At 45.0% G+C, this 9,621-nt stretch overlaps 1 protein-coding gene across 3 annotated transcripts in view; it reads right to left on the bottom strand.

Annotated features, from left to right (window-relative positions):
- Positions 1 to 9,621, bottom strand: part of CEP78 (centrosomal protein 78) — a 1,514,071-nt gene that overhangs the window by 1,487,546 nt on the left and 16,904 nt on the right. The window lies entirely within an intron of this gene.

Genomic DNA, 9,621 nt, shown 5'->3' with positions numbered 1-9,621 from the left:
ACTGTCTGAATGGCCCCCATATCCATGAGGGATGTAACCTGTTTCTGTGCCTCTGCCTATTGATTTTTTGGCAGATCTGGCCAACCATTTGCCATTGGCAGAGTGTGGAAATGAAATTTGTATCCCTGTGATACAATGTTTAGTACCCACTTGTCCTGGATTATTAACTGCCAATTTTGAGCAAACATTGCTAATTTTCCCCCTATGGGTGCTGCCAAAAGATAAGAGCTTGGTGTAGGCAAAGGGAAGTTATTGGGATTGCTTTCTGTAGGTTTGCGCTTTATCTCCTCCAGATTTGGAGGTGGATGTGCCCCATTGCTTTGACCTGTATGAGTCTTGCGCCTGGTATCTGGAACCCTTAGGAAGTCTGGATTTGCCCCTTTGAGCTCTATCTGACACAGGAAAGGATCAATTTTTTGTAGGCAGTGTCTAATGAATCTTGCTGGCTGCACTTGTAAGAAGTCTTTAACAGTTTACATAGACTTAGCTTTGTCTTCCATTTTCTTTAAAACCTCTTCTGCCTTAATACAAAACAGAGAGTCATGCTGTAAAGGTGCATCTAGCAATTTAGCTTTAACATGATCAAGCAAATTTTGTTCCTTTAACCGGGCATGCCTCCTAATCACAGATCCAGTAACTGCGGCCCTGCAGGAGGCCTCTAAAGAATCAAAACCACATTGCAAAGTATGCTTTCCAACTTGTTCAGCTGCATGCAATAATTCCTGCAATTCTTTATTTTCTGCACATTCTGAAATCAACATCTTTTTCTATTTCAGCACTCCCATAAGATGTTGTTGGTACTTAAAGCATATGAAATTGACAATTTAAGGCCCTGATTGCCAAGGTTGCAGATGTATAAAACCTTTTTTCCCCCATCTGTCCGGTGCCCTTGAATCTCTGTCAGAGGGGGTAGGATTTTTTGCTGTTGAGGCCTTAACTCCCTTTGGACCCTGTGAAATAGTTTCAGGATCAGCAGTAAGGTTTCTAAATAAAAATTTATTTGAGTCAGGGATCCTGTAATATCTGTCAGGCTTACTGGGAGTCGGAGGTAAGGAGTCAGGGGTCAGTCTTGACTCCGAAAACACATCATCCACAATGTCTAAAACAAGGGGAATGGCTAAAGGCTTGTGCTGAGGAAGAAGAAGGAAATCCCTGAGCCTCTTTTTTGATTCTGAGAAGTCTTGATTCTCCCAGTGAAAATGCTCCCTCAAAGTATGCAAGGTTTTCCAAATGAATAATCCTCAGGAGGAGATGCAGATGGAATAGACTCCTCAGCATCAGAATCCTCATAGGGAGGTAAAGATAATTCCTGATCAGAAGAGGAATCGGAAGAAACATAAACCTGATCTGAAGATTCATAATCTGTGTCTTGCCTAGGCCTCTTATCTGGAGGGGGATGGGAACCCCTGATCAAGGTAATAAGGTCTTCAGACATTTTGATCATCTGATTTTTAGGTATAGAGGCCTGTGCACATGGCTCAGCCGTCAGTTTTTTAGTTTTAGAAGTTACTTTTGTCTTTGATTTTGCAGCTGTTGTCGGTTTGATATACAAATGTTGATGTCTGAATACACCCTCAGAAGCCGGTGCCTGCTCAGCGGCAATCTTGCGGCATGCCGGACTCCACATGGGAATCGGTAGAGGCCTATGACTCGAAGGTAGCGGGTATCAGGGGTTGCGAAAGCGCCTCACTGAGTACCGGTGAACCGGCGACTGGCTTAGGAGAAGCTTCGTCATCGGTTTTGGATCTCGACTGCCTTTCTCTCTCCTTTTCTTTGCGTTTTTTACGTACTCCGGTAGTCGGGTTCTATCTGATGACATTTCTGGGTAGTTAAATCTGTTTCCAAAATACTTTGATGCAAAAATGTACCGATGCTTAATAGTGAGTTGGTTAAATCTAGCACAAAACCGACAGCCAGGCACGTTGTGATCAGGCCCTAGGCAAGGAATACAGTATAAATGGAAATCCTTATGAGGTATTTGCTTCCCACAAGTAACACAATTATTAAGTTTTTCTGACATTGGTAAAAAGCAAGAAAAAAAAAGTTTCCCCAACGGGGTACATAGCTTTAGTGAAGACTTCGGTTCTGAAACTCAAACTCGAATATTTCAGTAGTCGCCGACTGGCACTTGCGAAATGCTTCTGCTTCTGGCACCTCGCGGCAAGAAAGACTAAAGAAAATGGCGTCGGCTGCATGTTTTATAACCCTGACGACCTGACGTCATGGAAGAGAAGAAAGCAACCGACGCAGGACCCAAGACTTTGGAATTCAGGCCGACTGAGGGCAACCTGCCAGCAGATTACCCAAATGTAATGACTGCAACAGTGAAACACGAAGAACATGTCACATATCTCTTCTGAGGGATATGAAGTCAGTAACTCACGTGGGTGTCACCATGTACTGACTGCAATCATCACAGTATGCTACTGCATATCTAGAGATAGGAAATGTGTGAGTAACACAACACAAGTAAGACTCCAAACTCTGGACCATCTGCAGATAGCCCTACAGGTGAGAGTTTCCTCAACCACATAACATTGTCATGCCAGAGTTGAAATCATGTAGAGCAGCCATATCCACACAAACCCTGTTAAACCAACATTACTTCAAATGTAGAACAGCAATACTTACATTCTGTCCCCATGTCTGGCACATCCCCCTCCTGTTTGCTGGCCTGTCTCCACAAGTGTATGTTGTAAGAGGTATTTCCAACTACTTTCTGTGATGCTGTTTGTCAAACACCCACATGAAGTCCTGCTCACAGTGAAGGAAAAGGGCCAACACCCACATGAAGTGCTTAGTTACAGGAGTGTGTTTCTATGCAACTGGCTATAGGAATGATACCACAGCTGTTCCACATGCAATTAGCAAGTGGGGGACTACAATTTGTGCACAGGCCATCAGCTGCTCATGAGCATTCCTTAAAAAACTCAAGCTGCTGTCTATGCAAAACAGATATACTTTTCCACATCCACCAGAGAGGGAGAGAGACAGAGACATAGTATGAAAGGAAGGGTGTAAGAGAGTAAGAGCCAAGCGTGTTTGTGTATGATCCGTGGGTGGAGAGTGGTATCTGAGTATTATAACAGTTGCCTATATTGTTTACTATTCTGTACTGTCGCATTGTAATTGCACATGGCTGTACACATTTATGGCTGAGGATGGTCTACAACAACCTCTACATTGTTTTGAAAACTGTTGGCCTTGTCGGGACATATAGGTCATCAATATAATGATGTAGCAAAACCCACACTGCAATGGATCCTGTCAGTACGCAATCACCCCAACACTCACACAAGATACTGATGACACACGCACAAACACACACTTACCAGTACTGAGTTTCAAACCCCTACCTGACTATGTATTGCTATCACATTGTTATGCAGTTATAGTACGCACCACAGAGCTTACATGTTGGACAGCTGCCCAAAGGTATCCTTGAAGGTGAGTGACATCAGCAACAGTGCTAAAGGAGGGATAAGGGCAGTGTAGTACATGTGTCCACAAAAGCAGATGTCAATGGAGACACACACACACACACACACACACACATACACACACACTGTCAGGGAAACGCACATTATCACAGTTGTCAGGATCAAGATTAGAAACCCTACCTAACTAGTTTGCTACACTACAGTTTTATGCAGTTATCATAAGCCCCACAGAGCTTATATGGCTGATGCATGGCTAAAGGGTTATTTCAAGGTGAATGGCATCAGCAGGCGTGCTAAAGTAGGGCAATGGGAGGTGTAGTGATTGTGAATGGCTTCAAAATCATTTATCTACACACACGCACACACACATTTGCCAGTACTTGAGATGCATAGGTTCACTGCTTCACAGGTGTGTAGTAGGTGAATGGGCCTGACGGCTGTACAAGGCTAGGTAAAGGGAATACCTTGGCATCAGGCCACATGACAAATGGCCTCCAGTGTGGCTCAGGGGTGTAGTCCCTGGAGTGGTCTCCACAGGTGGGTACTGTATTCACCATCCACCCATTTTTTATATTGTTTACTACTGTGGGTGGCCAGTGATGTGCACTGCTTCCTATGTATGTGATCTATATTCCATAAGATGGACAGTCGGGGTTGTGTACACGTCCCACACGCATGTTCTTTGACATGTGGAAGTGTACTTGAGGTCTCTGGGGCATGTTGTGTGTATATATTTTTATCTTCTGATGTAGCACTCCTGACCTCATTTGGGGAGACCTGGCTTTGGAACTGAGGTTGTGCTTGCACCTACACGGACAGCATGATACAGGTATTCAGTGGAGTTAACGGCATCTGTCCATACAGGGGATGTGTACAAGGCATGGTATTCCCTTTGTGGGTTACATCTGCAGACTCTACAGTTGCTGCAGGCATCCAGTGGGAAACATAGCAAAAGGACCACTGTAAGCATTTATTTGCCTACTGCAGGGATGGAACAGGGTGCCAGGTCCTTTTCCTTGCTGGATAACACATACACAGTCAGGAGATGTTACACATTACAGTACTTTCTGAGGTCAGTGGCACTGTTATGGTCAACAGGCAATCACACAGTAGTTACTATCCGTGAGGCAATATGCAGGGAGCTACCAATATAGTGGTTGTTGCCTAGCCAAGTGTGTTTGTGTATGAGACATGGGTGGAGAGTGTTCTCCAAGTAATACAAGGGTTACCAATATTTTTCACCGATCCATAATGTCACATGTAGGGCTATGGATTGTCTACACCAGCCTCTCTGGTTTTTCACATCTGTTGTCCTTGTAAGGTGGTCATTGTGACATATAGTAGGTCCTCAATATAATAATTTAGCAAAACCCGCCCCACAATGTATCCTGTTATTGCACAATCACAGCAACCTCCACACAGGACACACACACACACACACACTCACACACAAACTTGCCAGTACTGAGATTCAAACTCGTACCTAGCTATGTATTGCTACTACAGTGTACCGCATTTATCGTACGTGCCACGGAGCTTATAGGATGAATATTGCCCTATGGTACTTCTAATGTGAGGAACATCACCAGCCCTTGTAAATAATGGCAATGGGTGATGTAGTGGGTGAGAGATCCCCAAAATAATTTTACCCTAATCACACATTTACATTTGCCAGGTGTGAGGTTCAAACCTCTATCTAACAATCTTTACGGACCATTATGTTATGCATTTACCACACGCACCACTGACCTGACATGGTTTAGGATTGGCAGCAGGAACTTGTAAAGGTGGATGATATCTGCAGGACTGTTAAAGTCAGGCTCTGAGATGTGTACTGGCTGTAAATGGGGCCAAAATCTTTAAGGTACACACACACAAACACTTTACACAGGTATAAGTTTGAACCACATCTGTGACGTTATTGCTACTACACTGCTCTGTATTTATAGCACGCGCAACGGAGCTTATAGGGATGTCCCTTGTCCACAGGGGTATTTCAAGGTGACTGACATCAGCAGGCTTGCTAAAGTATGGCAATGGGAGGTGTACTGACTGTGAATGGCCTCAAAATCATTTATCTCTATATACACACACACACACACACACACACACACACACACACACACACACACACACAGTTTCACAGTTGCCATGTCTGGGATTAGAACACCAACCTAACTAGTGTGTTACACTATAGCATTACACAGTTATCGCACGCTCCACAGAGATTATGGGGCTGAGAATTGACCAGAGGGTTACTTCAAGGTGACTGACATCAGCATGAGTGCTGACATGGGCTATGGGAAGTGCAGTGTGTGTGAATGGGCCATAAACTATTCCTCTGAAAACACACACACACAGCACTCAGCCACACACAATTTTACATCTGACAGGACTGCGTATACATATGCTAGATGAACACTGATTTGTACTATCATGTTACACAGTTATCACATGCACCACAGACACTACAGGGCTGAGGGCTGCCAAAAGCATATGTCTACAGTGATTGGCACTGGCACATCATGTGGTATTGGCCAACTGGATGTGTGGTGGGTGGGACAGGCCTCATGACGGCAATCTCTTTATCACTGTCTGCCTCTCTCTTCCCCACGTGTGTGTGTGTGTGTGTGTGTGTGTGTGTGTGTGTGTGTGTGTGTGTGTGTGTGTGTGTGTTTGACCTATTATAGTGTGTTGGCCTTGGATATGTGTGAGTATTCCCATCCAATGTGTGTGCAATGTGGTGTGTGTGCACAGACATCTGCAACTGACAGATATGTATAGTCAACTGTTGTTGTCAGACAAGGGCTTCATTTCTCTAAGTGTAGGTTGTACTCCAGTGCAGGATTTTGTGTTCTACACCTACAGCTAGTAACCTGTTTCTGCAGGATATCTGTAGATAAGCTGACAATATGGAGTCACAATGGGCGAAAGATAGTGGTATACTGTAACTATTGCTGTCTGTGCTGCTTGTGTTACATGGTTGGTGTTAGCAGAGATATTCAGACATGTACTGTTTTACACTGTGATGTATTATGTCATCAACTACTGACAGATATACTTATTTGCTCACAGTTATTTCCTGGGAAATACAAAACGAATGAAGCTGTGTCCATTATGTGGTCTGCAGCCTACATATTCTTGCACACTCATGCCATTCTGGAGGGGTAGCTGCAGACACTTGCTGATGGATCTGGGTAAATGGTCCAGCACCTTGATACTGTGGTGGCTGAGGATCCCCTGCTTGTACATCTATCAACATAACAGAATGGCCATATCCTGCTTTGGCCATACCTCTCAGCTGTACAGATACACCCAGGTTACCCAGAGGCAGGGCTCATATCTGGTCAGTTCCCCTTCAGATTGTGGTTTACGAGCGGGCCTGTAGCCACCCATTACTGGGTTTGCAGGCAGAGGTAGTATGGGCACACAGAGTTTCAGACTTCACACACTCCATGGCATCCATGCTTCTACACCCCCACTCTGTTATTCTATCCTCTTCCTAACATTATGCGAGTGATATCTGCTAAGTATCCCTATAGTTGTCCCTTCATCCCAGCGTTATTTAGGGGTTGGTCCACAGTTCATGCAGTAGGACATGGTGGGCATGCTACTGGATTGGTCGACATGGCCTTGTATTTGTATTCTGTGGACTGTGTTATGTTGTTGGGACCCCATGAGATAACATACCCTGGCAGTACAGGTGAGGCACAGGCCTTTGACTGAGGACTGTAGGGCATTTGGTAGTGATGCACGCCATCTGTAGCAGGTCAGTGCATTCTGTCACTCCTACAGTCCCAGGCTGCGAGCCACTGGATTCACCTGGGGTGACAGGTAAGTGTGCAAGGTGTTAATGGCACTAGCTCCTGTCCATATTAATCCATTGGTCTGGATGCTGGCAGGGTGCTGCTTACAGCTAGGGACACACCTGCATGGGACACATCTTCAGCATGCTGCATTCTGTGGGTATTCCCATACAGAAGTGGGGGTCATACTGTACTCCTTCACAATAGCAGGGATATGACCTGTGATAAACCTGTGGGTGATGGTGGGGTGAGCCAAGTGCATGTGTGATATGGCAGCTTCTTGCAGCTGACTCACAGATATACCTGGGACATTCCCCTTATGCTGCCTTGTGCGGGGACATAGGCAGTCTCTCATTACTTCATAACTGTGCCTTTTGTGGTCTGCCAGTGATTGGCCAGAATACATCAGTATTCCATACTACACAGACAACTGATGTGCTGCTAACCTGTATGTACAATTCCAAAGGTGTGTGCAGTTGACAGTTACATTTTATGTACTCTGTCTAGGGTACTTCCACCTGTGTACTGTGTGTATGTTTGGGCCCATATTCATGGCATGTCCATCTTTCAGATGGTTACAGATATTGACATCTGAAAATTGAGTATGGATGACTGCTGAATTGGGTCTTGCTGGGATGCATTGTGGTTGGCACTGCAGTTGTCAGAACATGGCACTGTCATCGATACTACTGGCCATAGGCCACCGGAACACAACCCTCCATGCCTACATGCTGACCACTTCCACACAATGTACAACACACAACAACCTAACAGACAGAGCCCTGCATATTGTACACGTGCAACAATCTATCCTGTAAATTGGGCCAGGTAATCTGTGCTCCACTGTTATTAACCCCACTCGTACATGTTACTGCATTTCTACATAGGATTGTGGGGGGGGGGCACACCTGACAACTGTAAACATGTAAACATTTGCATTAACTGCACTGGTATTTCAGGTACTCTGTTGAATTCCATCTGGTTTTGTATTTAGACCTATCACGCAGACTAGAGGCATATCAGTAGAGTACAGACCTATCATGCAGACTAGAGGCATATCAGTAGAATACAGATCTTAGGTTTACTTGACCTACATTTCAGTTTCAGACGTCATACCCTGCAGAACTAACATACAACTGCCTGACCTGTTGTAGTCTGTCTGTGTAGGTTTGGAGGGGGGGGGGGGGCTGTTATCCATTGTCATTAACTGGAGGCCTTAGCACAGCCTTTCTTTATGGTCATCTACACCTGTCCTGCTGGCTGAGGTTATTGTTGGGTATGTGAACCTCACTGACATGCATGTGTGTGTCATATAGACATACATTTGGGCCACCACATGTACTGCAGTGGGATTTGTAACCTTGTCTAGTACTGCCTACTTTGTTGACACCAGTATTTGTTATGGATTTCATGCTGCCCATACAGGTCTCCACTATCTGCTGCCATCCCATTCAGCCACCAGATTCCCTTGCATGCTCACATCCATACCATAGCTACAACTAGCAGACGATAACACTCCATTCAGCAATTGATAGGAAGAGTGACTTACTTGTGGCTGTGCCAGTACTGAGGATGGTGCTGGAGGGCTGACTTTGTTGGATGCACATAGTACACTCCCTATACATGGTAAAGCACAAGTAGTGTCATGTTTGGCATCCCATTTACTGTATGTGCAAGTCAGAGAGAGGTGTCATTCCCTGGGTTCCTACCATATCAGTGTATGTGCTATGCGTTGCCTTTTTGCCAAAGCCTGGGCATACTGGGCGCACCTCCTTCTACCTACATGGGCAGGCTCAGGTTGTTCCTCCTCCGAGTCACTCTGCGCCTGTGCTGGCCTTGGCAATGGTGGGGGGGGGGGGTGTGTGGCTCTGCCTCGTGCTGTTCCTGCTGCAGCTGTTTCCGCAGGATCATACGGTGTAGCATGGCACAAATAATGAAGATTTGTGCACATGTAGCTGGAGAATACTGCAAGGCTCCACCGGATATGTCCAGGCACCGGAACTGTGACTTGAGCATCCCAAACACACTGATTCTCGTTTGTGCATGTGCCTCATTATGGAGTTCTTGTTCGGGTGTGTGTGCATTTCTGATGGGTTGGCATAAATTGTTAAATAGAAAAGAAAAATCTTGGATTGTGAAACTGGGGGGATTATTTCCACCTGGCCATCATGAACATTTATAATTGTTTAATTTATGATCAATTAATGTTTTGTATATAATGTGGTGATTGAATTGATTGTGTTATACATTGACAAAGGCCATTGGGCTGAAACCGGTTTGTTTTTTGTGTTTATACACATAAAAAATATTTCTTCTCCAGTAGGGTGCTGGCTTTTTGTTATTGTTAGTCTCATTTCTGATGGGTGTCATCAGCC

Source organism: Protopterus annectens, chromosome 2.part0, assembly GCF_019279795.1.
Source record: "Protopterus annectens isolate FY-2018-M chromosome 2.part0, PAN1.0, whole genome shotgun sequence".
Lineage (NCBI taxonomy): Eukaryota > Metazoa > Chordata > Ceratodontiformes > Protopteridae > Protopterus > Protopterus annectens.
This window is presented reverse-complemented; position numbering and strand designations above follow the sequence as displayed.